At 50.2% G+C, this 13,978-nt stretch overlaps 1 protein-coding gene and 2 non-coding genes across 5 annotated transcripts in view; 1 reads left to right on the plus strand and 2 right to left on the minus strand.

Annotated features, from left to right (window-relative positions):
- GPD2 (glycerol-3-phosphate dehydrogenase 2) overlaps nucleotides 1–9,016 on the minus strand; it is a 60,424-nt gene extending 51,408 nt beyond the window's left edge. The window contains exon 1 of one of the 3 annotated variants that reach the window (XM_041465969.1): nucleotides 4,130–4,375. The gene's annotated coding sequence lies outside the window, so the exon portion shown is untranslated. Of the gene's footprint in view, nucleotides 1–4,129; nucleotides 4,376–8,761 lie in introns of those variants that run through there. The other 2 variants (XM_041465968.1, XM_041465967.1) reach the window with 2 other exon arrangements.
- Nucleotides 9,017–9,908: 892 nt separating this feature from the next.
- TRNAA-CGC lies at nucleotides 9,909–9,980 on the minus strand. Its single transcript has one exon. It is a non-coding gene; the product is annotated as a tRNA-Ala (tRNA).
- A 1,013-nt stretch (nucleotides 9,981–10,993) lies between these two features.
- Nucleotides 10,994–11,064, plus strand: TRNAG-GCC. Its single transcript has one exon. It is a non-coding gene; the product is annotated as a tRNA-Gly (tRNA).
- The last annotated feature ends 2,914 nt before the right edge of the window (nucleotides 11,065–13,978 follow it).

Raw genomic sequence — 13,978 nt, forward strand, 5'->3', positions numbered from 1 at the left:
TCTCTTGGTCCTACTGCTTCCAACTGCTTCATCTGCCTTCTGTGATCAGACACCAAGATATTCCCACCCTGCTTTAGATGACAGGACAACTGCTGTGAACTCTGTCCCACAAGGAACAAACTTTTTTAGCTTCTCTTTCAAATGTCTAGTGTTTCAATTTTAGCCTAACCACTTCTTTTTCTTCTGCTTCATCACCCTCCCACTTACAGATGATGAGGGGAAAAGTCCTCTGTGTAAATCCCTCTTGGAATTTCAATAGCAATAGTCTTGCCACAGACAGTAGCATGTCTCTGGGAATGAGGCAACACTGCAGACAGGGATGGCTGTAATCCCAAGAACTGTATCTAAGGACTAACAGGAATACAAAGAGACTCCAACGTCAACAGGTATTTTGAGCTTTCCCAGCATACAAACATTACAATATATTTATCAAGCTCTAGATGAAAATATTTCAATTCCCTCCTGTCCTGGTCTCCAGCCTGATCACTGACTAATGCGTGCAGGATGATTTCCATACTTTTGTGTTCTCGTGCCAATGTTGTTTTAACTTAAACTTCTCAAATAGTGGCTCTGGCTTTCACTGCTGGTGGGGGTTAATATCAGCCATCAACACACACACCATTCAGTGACTGTAAGCCAGTTACTGCCACTAGAAAGAAATGCTCTTGTCAGATACAGTTAATTTATAGCTGTTTCCCCATTTTTTTTAAATATATTCTTCATTCCTCTCATTTTTAATGAGGATATTGGAATAGACAGTCTGCCAGTTCAACTTGATCCCAACGCTGGCACTTTATCCGTGCTCTTCCTTCCACTCCCTAGCCAAAGACTCAAGGAGCAGGGGCTAGAAAACAAGGTGTTTTGCTTTTTACAAGACTGGACATATACCTGCACACACAAACAGGAACCTGCTCAAAAAATAGCTACAAACTAGGTGGATACTTAGGCGTGGCAAGGAAGTAGCCTAGTTTTACATCCTGGGATTCAGATTGAGACCTGATAGCACATGCAAATCTAATCCTGGAGGAGGGGCCTGCGTTCAGAATCACTCTGAAATCAGAATCAATGCTTTGCTTGAGAAGCTTTGCAAAGCAAATAAAAACAACCCAGTGCAAGACTTTGGACTCCATCCACAGGATCTGGCTGTGATTCGGGGTGAGTTCACCTGGAAACCCCTGGAGACAGAGCTACACGCTCGCTCGGGAACCCGGCCCAGAGAGAGCCTTTCAGGGATATGGAATGTTTCCAAAATCAATACTGTGATGTTGTGGAAGAGCTCTGATTACAAGCTGTCGGTTCCTTACGTAACAAAAGCTATTTCCTAAAGTGAAGCTTTTTGGAAGAAATAGGCTGCATCTCCATTACCAAGAGCTAATTAGTGGAGCCCTAGAGCCCAACAGCTGCTGCTGCAAACAGCTCTGTGGTCTCTGCTCCGCAGTGTTTACCCCAAGTGGCTCCAGTGATCCACAAGCACCCACGGAGCAGTGGAAGTGCAGGAATCCTTCCTTAAAGGGTGATCTACTTCTGCCCCACTTGCTTCAGCTTTCTTTTTTCACCCTTTAATTTTTATGTCACAGAATCCCCAGAAATAGTGAGGTTAGGAAAGCCCTCCCAGCCCATGGAGTACCAGCTGTGCCCCATGCCCACCTTGTCCCCAGCCCAGAGCCCTGAGTGCCACCTCCAGGAGGGAACTTCATTCCCTGGGCACCCCCTGCCAATCCCTGAGCCCCCTTTCCATGGGGAAATTCCTGCTGCTGTCCACCCTGAGCCAGCCTGAGGCCGTTCCTCTGCTCCTGTCCCTGCTCCCTGGGAGCAGAGCCCAGCCTGCTCCCGTTTCCCACCTTGGCCGTGGTGTCCCTCTCCCAGCGGGTCCCAGGAGGGTTGCAGGGACAGGGATCAGCACCCTGGTGCTCACATCCTGTGCTCCCAGCGGCTGCAGGAGCACACCCACCATGACACAGCTAATCCCTGCAAAACCCAGGTGCCAACGACAGCCACGAGGCCAAGAACATAGAGCGGCTTAGTTAATCTGTACAGCCAGGCTGGCAGAGCCCTGGTTGAGACTGAGGGTACCCAGCCCATAAAAAGGCAGAATAACTCCCCGGGTCCCATCTGCCAGCACACAAACAAGCACCAGCACAAGGAAGATATTGCCTAACTGAGCTACTTGTAAATGCCAAGCCCTGTTTTGAAACCATCAGCTACGAGTGGAAGGTGAAAGTCACAACTGCAGACTGACAGCAGAAAACCCACATTTCTTTCAAATGTTTGCTAAAGCTTGCAGAGACTTGTGTGGAGACAAAGCAGGCAGCAGCAAGGAACCTGCAGGAGCTGTCCTTTGGAAAACTGCTCTGCACTGACCACATCCTGCCAGCTTCCTAAATTCCTGTCGGGGACAGCCAGCAGGTAGAAATGGATCTCTAGAGAAAATACTACATTATGCAGCAAGGTCTAGTGCATAACGTTGTTATTATTACTGTGCTCCTGTGCACACACATAATTAAGCAAAACGAAGTGTAAATCCATATACACACAACCACAGTAATGCTACCAGTTAGACACAAGGGGTGTGAATCATTTTTTATGCACACTTGTGCCAACTCAAAACTTCCATCCAACTTCAGACTAAGCAAACTGCTAATGCCTAATGTTAATATGAATAATATTCTGGTTATTGCTGTTGAAGGGGCAATACTGGACTTTGCTTTACATATTAACACAGAAAGATCCTGAACTATCAGACCAAGTCTTTACTGGCTAACCAGTCACTGCTCATCACTGAAAATTCCTGAAGAACTGTAACCAAGAATAAGAGAGGAAAAGAAAAGGCTGGAAAGGAAGAGAAGAAAATGCAGCTCTTGGGGAGGGCAGGAGAGCCCCTGCTTCCCAGCAGCAGGTGAAAGGAGCTGCTCTCAGCACCAGTACTATCTGTTCACAGTAGCACCAGAGGAAGTCAAGGAGGGAGTAAATCTGGCTGCTTTTGAATCCAAGCTCTCCACACACACATTTACATCTTTTCCTGAAGAATCAGGCTTACAAACATTTACTGACTGCTTAACAGAGGCAAGAACTCAGAGCAGTTTAGGCCACCAAGCAATGGTCCCACGAGTATGTTCAGCGGAAGTAATAACTTACTTTCATTTTACGAAGTTCAGTGTAACTACAGCTGCGCTATTTTTTACCAATAATTCTGGGGGTTTTTTTATAATGAGAGATATTATTTCTACCAGCTCCATCCAAGAAAAAAAATATAGTCAATGAGCTCTGCAACCTCCTTATTTATTATATATAGATACCTACAGGCACCCAGCAGCTGTCCTGGACAGGGAGACACTGAGGCTGGACCTCTCGCTGTGGGGCATTCTCAGGGGGCACAGGGATGACCCACACACAGGACAGCTGCCAGGGGCTCCGCGCCGCTTCTCTAAAACTGCCACACTCTCCTTTTCTTTGGTATTTTCTTTTTCCCATCCAAAAGCTTAAATAAAACAGGGGGAGGAGACTGAGAGCACTTGGTAGTGAAAGCTGCTGTATAAGATCATAGAATCATGGAATGGTTTGGGTTGGAAGGGACGTTTAAAGCCCACCCAGTGCCACCCCTGCCATGGCAGGGACACCTTCCCCTGTCCCAGGCTGCTCCAGCCCCAGTGTCCAGCCTGGCCTTGGGCACTGCCAGGGATCCAGGGGCAGCCACAGCTGCTCTGGGCACCTGTGCCAGGGCCTGCCCACCCTCACAGGAAGGATTTCTTCCCAATATCCCATTTACCCGTGCTGCTCTTGAGCCTTCCACATGGAATGATAAAATTCCAGAATGGTTAGGGTGGGAAGAGACCTTAAAGATGCTCCGGCGCCAGCCCTGCCCTGGCAGGGACACCTCCCACGGTCCCAGGCTGCTGCAGCCCCCGTGTCCAGCCTGGCCTTGGCACTGCCAGGGATCAGGGGCAGCCCCAGCTGCTCTGGGCACCAGGGCAGGATGCGGAGGAGAGGCAGGCAGGATGCGTTTGCTATGCCTTTATAATAAAAGGCAGCTGCGGTGCTCAACGCGCGGCTGCACCCGCGTGTCCGGGCCGGCCCCGCTCCCTCCATCCCGCTCCGAACCCCGCTCCCTCAGAACGCGAACGGCACTTACTGCGGGAGCGCCGGGAGCCCGCGTCCCTCTGCGGGCTGCTGCCGGCCGGCGCCAGGAGAAGAGGGGAGGGCGGCTCTCTCCCTGCCCGCCCTCCGCCTGCAGCAGCCAGCCAGGCTCCCCCGAGCTCCGCCTCGCACACCGCCGGCGCCTCCCCGCCCTGCTGCCCGCCCGGGGCCGCGCTGCCCCGCCGAGGCCGCGGGAGCGCCGCCGCTGCGGCCTGGGCCCGCGGGGAGGGGCCCGCTGCGGCCTCCTCATCCCCGGCCTTGCGTGATGGGGGTCGCCGCCCATGGCGGCCCCTCCCCGGGCCTGCGCCCGTGGCGGTACCGGAGGCCTCCGGCCCACGCGTGAGGCCCGGCTCTGCCGCCCGCGGAGCTGATCGTGGTCTTCAGCTGTCTAGGTGTCATTTCAAGTCAGTAAACAAGTGCGGGGATTGGATTTCATGAGTTCTGCAAAGTCAGTGATATTCAGTCACTGGTGATGGGAGCAGTGTTTATCCCAGGAACATCAGTGCTCTTAAAAGGGGCTAAGATCTCGAGTGGCAGCTGGAATTAGCAGATACTCCGGCTTAGAAGCTGTCAATTGAAGAGAAAGAATTGAAAATAAAAAGGAAAGGACCAGACAATGATTCGTTGTTTTCTAAGGATATGGTTTTTAGGGTGTGTGGCTTTTGGAGCACAAAGGAAGAATTAAAAAAAAAAAAAAAAAAAATCAGTGCTTTTTTTGGCAAATAATTTCAGCATGATCCAACACACACAAGTTCTGGATGTGAATGCCTACTCCATAGATGTGTTCCAATATGGCACTAGATGTTGTTTCATCCATCTCTAACAAATACTTGTCAGAGCTAGGAGAATCCCCTTTCCCCCACCCCTCAAAGTGGCTAGCTACCCACATGTAGCTGCACTGTCAGTGTTCATGCATGACAAATTTTGAGTTTTGATACAGGGCAGTTTAGGAGTGCAAAATGTATCTATAGCCGGTTTCCAAGTGAACATTTTCTGCACCCCAGCACCGCTGTGTCTCATCAGCTTTTTCCAACCTGCAAAGCCTTGAGTGGGGTAGAAAATGAGAGCGTTATACTACTCTCCTCATAAAGGGAAAGTGAAAACTTCGTAAGGATCACATTTCCCAAGCAATCTCACTTTCCAGGGGTGGTTCTCCCCACCTTCACAGTGCAGCTACCAATAAACAGGGATGGGCTGCTCTCTCCCCTACTTCAGGCTTCTGTTCAACTACTGCACTCTTTTTGTCTTAGTTACTGATTGTTTAAGGTTGGGCTTCATAAGTTTGAAGAGTGAAAGAGTTTTACAAGGTTAAGTAAAAAAATGAGATGCCTGAAAGTGTTGCAAAATTCATCCCTCTCGAGTCTGTTTTTTATTTAATGCCTGGATGAAAATATTACCTCCAGAGTAAGTCTCCGTGCGTGTGGCTTGGTCCCCGGGCCACCTGCCAAGACAGGAATTTCAGATGCCCGAAATCATGTGCTCAGCAGGTGTAAATTGTGTGCAGGGAGAGTTCACCTTTTGTCCTCAACCCCAGAGGCAGTTTCTCTTCATTAGCAAGGGAAGATGGGGAAAAAGATCATCATCGTTTCCTGACTGCGTGCCAGAGTTATGTATCATAAGAAGAAAATCTGTTGATACGTTTCCTGCTAATCTGTCTTCAGGAAAATGTCTTTGTGAGGAGCAAGGGTGGTGACAGTCGCAGGAGAGCTGAGACAAAGGGACAGAGACAGAGGCAGAATTTCTCTGCTGGGGTTTTTCCAGCAGGATCCAGGGCAGGCAAGTGCTCCGTGGTGGCTGTGGCTGAGCATTTATTTAAATCGCTGCCGTGTCGGGTATCCCTGCAGGTGCAGCCCCGTGCTCAGCTTACACCGAGCAGGAGGTGCTGCTGGTGCTCAGGTGTTTCCCCTGCCCTGCAGCAGATAAATCCAGCGCCGTGTCCGTGGGGCTGAGGGAGAGAAAGGGGCTGGTTTTTCTGTTATGGTGTGTTATCACTGTAATCATGTCCGGTTGTTTGCTGTCCCATCGAGATCTGAGCCGCAGAAACAAATGCAGAAATTGCAGTTTTAAAAGAACAAGGTCACGGGCCGCGTTATTTGTGGCAGAACAAACACCATAATTAATTGGCCTCTCCCTGCAATGGCAGCACGGGAGGGAATGGAAGGAAGGGATGTGGGGCATCGTGTTTTTCCGGGGCAAATGGCCCAGCTAGGTCTGATGGACAACATGAATTCTGTTGGTAAGGAAAAGAAGAAGGACAGTATCTTTTAGAAAGCAAGACTGCTTGGACTGGTCAAGAGTAGTTATTTTCTCTTTAAACGTTTAAGGAGCTTTGTTGTGGCAGGAAATATGAAAAAAAATTAAATTTATTTTCTGTACATGTGCTGGAGTGACAAACTGTGTTCAGCAAAAGCAAGGCAAACGGCTCTTCAGAATTGTGCTGTATTATTTCATTTCAGACAATGACAGATGAAAACCAGCCCTGGTGACTGTACTTGTCTGCTGCTTATCCAGGTATTTTCTCCATTGAATTGATTAGGAAAGCTTAGAAAACCTGTTCAAAGACGTATACAATGACTTGAAAATTCCCAGCCTGGTATCCCATAATGAATAAATCCAGGATTTGAGTCTCCTGTTTGCTTCCAATGCCCATTTCCCTGGCATTGCCATCTTGATAGCTTTCTTTTGGGGCACTTTAGGCAGGATCTGGGATGAACAGTTTCAGGGTGTCCATGCATTTATAAGGAACTTACAGATTGCCAGCAGCATCATCAATTATTGTGCCGGGAAAAGTTATTCTAAATAACCACATGTATCATTGTCAATTTGGTTTCAGTGACCTTTTGTGATCCAGAACTATTCCATTGAAAAAGAAGGGATATTGGACAATCCCTGAGAGGCTGGTCTCGGGAGCAGTCAGCATTCCTGGAGGGGAGTGGCTCCTCTCCGTGTCCCGTGGCAGGGATACCTCGCCCCATTTTCCCTCTGCCAGCCATCCTGTACCTTCCCCGGAATTTCACATTGTGCCTTTTCATCTACTGAAATATTTCTCCCTGCAGATTTAAATAATTAATTGGGACGTGCCTAGTGGGTCTGGAGCTAAACTTCAGAGAGGCAGCAGATATGTGTGACCAAGTGACCTTTTGCTGTCCTGCTCGTCCCCGCGCGCTCGCTGTGCTCAGAGGGACGCTGTCAAAATTGCTAGGCCTTAAAACTTTAACCCACACTGACAAGTTGTTCTACATTATAAGTCTTCCCTAAAAGATTACCAGGATTGTTTTGTTTGTTTTGTTCCAACCATCTTTGCTGAGGGCTCCACAATACGGATTCATTTGTCCTTTTGGGTAGGTGGATATTTTTAAATGCCCGGCTTATTCCGTGACCTGTTAAAATCGAGTTGATGTGCGTGTGCTCCACTCAGCGGAGAACTCGCCAGGGATGGAGCAATTTCTCTGCACTCTGAAAGAGGAGGCAGGAACATACTTGGGAAACCTTTACGGAGAGGCTTCGAGAAGCCATTTTGCAAGGCCTCTTGTTATCTTCAGTGCTTTGGAAGTCTTGACTGGGCTTGCCTGGTGTGTGAGTTAGTGCAACACCAGCTGGGTCTTACACAGAGGTTTGCTGTCTTTCATGGTGCTCTGATTTACTCATTGGGCTTTATTTCTAAGATCTCCATTTACAGAATCACAGAATCCCTGAGGCTGGAAAAAGCCCTCCCAGCCCATGGAGTCCCAGCTGTGCCGGGTGCCCACCCTGTCCCCAGCCCAGAGCCCTGAGTGCCACCTCCAGGAATTCCTGGGACACCTCCCAGGGTGTACATGGTTTAATACAGCTCTACGTGAGGAGGTGGACCAGAGCCAGCGGTACAGGTACAGCTGTGCCATCGCACTTCCCATTTTCATGGGCCAGGACAAAGATCAGTGCAACACCCATTTTATATGGAGTGACTGCACAGTCCCTCCACGAGACATGGGAGCACGTGTCCAAGCCAGCAGGCAGGAGGGAAGCAATGATACCCACTACCACACCCCAGGTAAGCCACACCTGCACTTTTGAGCTTGATTTGAGTGGATTTACCACTGCATATCAACCCAGCCTTGTTCCTGTCACAGTGCACCAGCTGAACTTGGGGAAGAGAGGCTGCAAGTGGCCCTGAGCTGCAGCATCCTCCTCAGAGGGGCACAGCAGAAACACCTAAATCTCCTGGGCTCTGCCCTGTCAGCCTCAGCCAGAAGCAGGGACACCTTCCCCTGTCCCTGAGTGACCCCTTGGACCCGGTGATCTCACAGGGCTTCTCCAGCCTCAGCCAGCCCGTGGTTCTTTGGCCCCATGCCCCTCTCTGAGGACACGCTGCTGGTCCCAGGTGGCTGTGCACAGATGTTGCCAGATGTCCCTGCCTGGCAGAGCCTCAGCTCAGCAGCAAGGAGAGGAGGTGCAGAACAAAAGTAGGGGGAAGCCTCTGCGTGGCTGACTCCCAGACACAGTAAAACAGGGAGTTAGGGCTTCTCAATAGGAACATCTTTTCCCTGAGTGCTTGTGGGCTTTTGGTCCTGGGCTTGTCTGAGAAAACAGTTCTGCTAGCTGACTAATCCAACCGTAAGCCACAGCCTAAATAATAATTATTACTTACAGTTTTTATTGTGTTGCCTTCTGGCAGCAGAAGCTGAGAAGGAAAGGGAGCTGTGCTGGGCTGCTCCATTGTGGTGTTCACACACATCCAAACACAGGACACTGGAACATGACCTGCAGTGCCAGAAAGTTGAACCAGAAAACCCCTGCTTGCTTCTGACCTGTGCCGAGGTGGGCGGTTGTAGCTGTTCCTCCTGCCCAGGCCCTGTTCTCCAGCACTTTGGTACGTAAATCTCAATGTTCCCTGGACGTGAAGCACTCGTTGCAGCTTTTCCTTGGACTCTGGCTCACGTGTGGCTGTTTGTGGGAGCGTGTCCAAGGCAAACTGATCGTCAGGAGTGTGCATCGTTTATTTTGGGACACAGCATGGCCGTGTCACAGCGCAAGCCAGGACTCACTGTGACATCACCCCACACAGGCACAGTGTGCTGAAATGTCATCACCTGCCAAGTCACAGAGACCATTGTGAGCCCACTGATGACTCCTTTGTGGGTCAGCTGAGCCTCTGAGGCCTTAACCATTGGCCTCCCCTGGCAAAGTCCTTCCAGGATGGAAAAGGAACAAAAACTGGCATCTGTGACTTGCTTTGACAGCTTTTAAATGTAAAGAATGATCATAGAACCATTTAGGTTGGAGAAGACCTTTAAGATTGACCCCAACCATAGAGATAGGGGTAAAGAATCTTGGAAACCTTCACCTGTAATCTCCTGAAGTTCTTTCATTAAATCACTCATTGCTTATTAGTTTATCTCTGGTACAAACAGAATGCTTAGAAACGAAATAAGTTTTCAAAGAATATGCTGAGAAAAAAAAGAAGTTTTTAAAATTATCACTGAAATAATCATTAGTGACATCTTGCATCTGTGAGAGATGAACAAGACCAAAACCAACAGTCAGGCCAGACTCCATGGCATGTATGGTGTTTGCATTATACACTTTCCCAGGGCTTTTTTATCATTTAGAGAAAAAAATCTTTAACGGGTAGTGCTGACTTTTTAAAAACTTTTTTCCCCGGAAATGATGGCTGAGAAGAGCTGTGTGAGTGCGTGGGGCTGAGAAACAGAACGGAGCAGGTGCGTGCAGTGCCATGGGTGCCATGGGTGCCATGGGTGCCATCGGTCTAAATTAAAAATAAAAAAAGAAACGCCTGGAGATGCCGGGGATTGAACCCGGGACCTCACACATGCGAAGCGCGCGCTCTACCACTGAGCTACATCCCCGGCTGAGGACGCCTCGCGCCGGGCGCCCCCAAATGGAGGGCGGGCCGCGGCCTGTGCCGCTGCCGGTCCCGGTCCTGGTCCTGTCCCGTCCCGTCCCTACACAACTCCCTCTGCCGGCACCGCGCTCGGCCCGCAGCGGGACACGGCCACGGAGCCCCGGCAGCGGCACCGGGACACAGACACTGAGCTCCGGGACACGGCCACGGGGCCCGGGGCGGCACGGGCCCGTCCGTGTGCGGGGAGCCGCAGGCAGAGCCCCGGGCCTGGGGCCGCCCGCGGCGCTGATCCCCCGGGGCCCAGGCGGGACAGGACCCGGCGGGTTGGGAGCCTGGTGCTGACGGAGAGGAACCCAAGCACGGTGTGCCCGTGCGGAGAGCCAGCAAAAGCAGCGCCGTGCACCGGCTGTAGCCGAGCTGCGCCCTGCCAGAGCCCGGAGCCCCGGTGTGCGGCACGGCCAGCCCTCAGCTTTAAAACCCTAAATCCCGTCCCACCCTGCCCTGGCAGGGACACTGCCACTGCCCCGGTGCTCCAGCCCCAGTGTCCAGCCTGGCCTGGGCACTGCCAGGGATCCAGGGCAGCCACAGCTGCTGTGGGCCAGGGCCTGCCCACCCTCACAGGGGAGAACGCTGGATACTAATTTATTTAATTTATTAAATAAATTAATTTAATTTATTCTCCCACAAGCAGCCATACGGATCCCCCAGAGCCCTTCTGCACTCAGCCATTCCTATTTTGACATCCATAATCTTGGCCATTCGGGTTTTTCCGTCCTGTCAGAAAACAGCACTTGCAGTTTAACTTTCTTCCAGCCAGATTTTAAGAATGATTTCTGGGAGTTACTGGGTCTGGTTTTCCCAGTCAACACCCAAACTCTGGTTTGTGTGTAAGCTAAGGCGCAGAGTGGCCGTGGCTCCTCACCAGGCTGAGCCAAGGGTGCTAACACCAACCTTGCAATAAAAACACAAAGCAATTTAAATCTTTCTCTTCAGGTTTTTTTTTTTTTCCTTTTGTTTACTTTGGTGGTTCAGTGGTAGAATTCTCGCCTGCCACGCGGGAGGCCCGGGTTCGATTCCCGGCCAATGCAACTCTCTTTTTTGCCGGCGGAGGAGCCGCCGCGTTTTGTGGCCGCCGCGCTTTGATTTTCCTCGCGGGGCTCCCGGGCGGAAGCGGAACCGGGACGGCCGGGCTGGGCTGGGCCGGGCTATGCTGTGCCGGCGGCGTGGTGCTGGCCTGGCTCGGCGGAACCAGCGGCCGCGCGAGGAGACGGGGGGGGAAAAAAAAAAAAAAAAAAAAAAAAACTAAATTAAAAATAAAAAAAGAAACGCCTGGAGATGCCGGGGATTGAACCCGGGACCTTCCTGTAGAGTTCAGAATAGCCAAAAAAATGAGTGATACAGACATTACTACGCTGTGATGGATTTGTCAGCTGTGATGGACAGTCACCCAGCTGTGAAACTTCCCCTCCGGGGGTGGATGGAGGCAGAGCACATTCTGCCTGCTGAGAAGAGCAGCTCCGCATCCAGAGCCTGGCAGCGAGCATTCAATTCCTGTCCCTGTGGCAGCAATAAACTGCAGTGAAACAAGGCTTCTCTTCCAGCCTGCTCTCAATATCCTCTAGACCTCACCACCCACCAAACACGGCATAAGGTGAGTTATTCAGGCACAGCACGAGGATGCTACGGGAGAAAATGAACTGCCTTGCAGTGACCGTAAAGGAAAATGGGATGCCCAGGGGTGGATGTGCAGCGGGGGCAGAGCTGCGTGCTCACAAACAGCAGGGAGCAGGATGGCCCTGTCCCGCTCCCGGCACACACATCCCCGCATCCCCGAGCCTGCCCAGCCAGCCCCTGCTTCCAGGAAACACTTTGTCGTCTTGTTTCAATGCGGCTGGATGCCGGCACAAGCTCCGCATTCAGCTGCCTCCGAGGACTACATTCACCCCTTTGTGTTTGGGTTTCTGTGCTGACATCAGGGAAAAACAATGTCACTCTGTTATCTGGCAGCTCCTCGGCATTCCTTGGTGGGATTAACTCATTCCTGGTACCTCGGGAGCCTCACGCCTTTCAGGGAGCCCTGGGGATGGGCTTTTCTTTGATCTGCTCAAGTTTCTGAGGTTTTCGTCAATCCTCGTCAGACACACGCATAAACTCACTTGCTGTGTTCCACAGCATCTCTTCTGCACGCTGGTGGAGCCGGCAAGTCCGCTCCAAAGTCCCCGGCGGCATGGGAACAGGGATCACAGCGGGGCTCTGGGGACACAGCTGGGCCACTCCGTGTTTCCTTCCAGCGCAGCTTCCTGCCCTCCTTCGCGGCACTTGTTCCCAGGATTCCACGTTTACACTCCAAGTTCCCTCTGGAAACCCGCGCTGCCGTTCAGCAGAATGCAGCAGCAAAGCCCAGTGGTGGAAAACGAGCAGGTGAAGAGGATGTGGTGGATCCAGCCCTGGAGCAAGGCCAGGGCTGCAGCTCTCTGCTCCCAGGTGTGTCTGACACCTCCGTGCAACACTTACGGCACTGGCAGCAGCCATTCACGCTTAAATGCATCAGATGCTCTTTCTTTCATCGCATGGCCATGTCATCCATTTGTTTGAGGCATCCAGATGAGGGGGTGCAGAATTCCAACCTGAATTCCAGCCTCCTAGCCTGGAGAAGAGGAGGCTCAGGGGGTGATTATTTATATTTTATTGAGCATTCCTGTCCTCCTTCACAAAACATTCCCATTAGAGAAAAATTCCCAGGAAAACTGTGAAGTGGCAGACATCAGAGTTGGTGTGTTGGAACGACACCTAAGTACTTAACACTACAGGAATGTGCCACTTACTGCAGTGTTTTATGTAATAACTGTATTAGAAAAACAAAAAATGAATACAGACGTGTGGTTTGCAAAGTTAAACAAGTGCAAACCTGCCAGTGTTACATTTCAATGACTCAAAGGATCGTTAAGGTTGGAAGAAAGCTTTCAAATAATCGAGTCCAAGCACCAACCCACCACCACCATGGCCACCCTCCAATGGTGTCCTCAGGTGTCACAGCCCCGTTTTTTGAAACATATTTCCCACTGGCACTAATCAGGGAACAGAGAATGACCTTTGGGAAGTTCTGCATTCAGGTTACACCAGCTGGAATGAACTTACCACCTTAAGTCCTCCAAATACCAATGGCTTTTTCTCCTGAATTTTTGCATCTTGGATTTTTATTGACTCGGCTCTCTTGCTTGTAGGAATTGAAGAATAAAGCAAGGAAGGCTTTCAGCAGCTCCCAGCCATGAAGGAGAACTACAGAGTCCACATGCTTGGCTGCCTTTTGTTGTGAGAACAAACACAGCCCCAAAATACAGGTGACAGATGAGCCCATAGTAAACAATTAGGAAAGTTGGAGTTAAAAAAGGAGATAAAAAGGCAGAAAACATGATTAAAGTACTGAGCTGGGAGATTCATTAGTGTTGCAGACAGATAAGTAAATTAGAGCCCTGCAGAAATTATTTGACTGGCAAATTAATTACACAATATTACAATGGCTTTGCCAGCCGAATTTAGCCCTCGGGAAGCAGGTAGGAGTCTGCCTGACTTAATAAAAGGAGCCTCGACTGGTCTGCAGCTTAATCAGAGATGAAAATTAACATTTCAGGATTTGAGGCAAAAGGAGGAGGCCAGGCTCTAGCACAATTACCAGGTTACACTGGCAAGGAAGCTGTCCAGGCAGCGGGGTGCTCCTGCTCCTCACAGGCCTTTAATTCCCTGCCCTGCCTGGGAAAGCAAGGCAGGAGCTGCTTTGGAAACCCACGTGGAGCCTCGTTAGGCAGATCACTCAACAGGACACTTTCCACTTGCTTAGAGAATGCCCGATCAAAATATTTTACCCTAACCTTTAAAAAGTACACTACTATATTATTATTATTATTATTATTATTATTATTATTATTATTATTATTATTATTATTATTACTGTTACTATTGCTATTATTGTTACTATTCTTGTTAACATTATTATCATATTTC

The sequence above is a fragment of the Pyrgilauda ruficollis genome, unplaced genomic scaffold (assembly GCF_017590135.1).
Source record: "Pyrgilauda ruficollis isolate IOZ18807 unplaced genomic scaffold, ASM1759013v1 scaffold196, whole genome shotgun sequence".
Classification (NCBI taxonomy): Eukaryota; Metazoa; Chordata; class Aves; order Passeriformes; family Passeridae; genus Pyrgilauda; species Pyrgilauda ruficollis.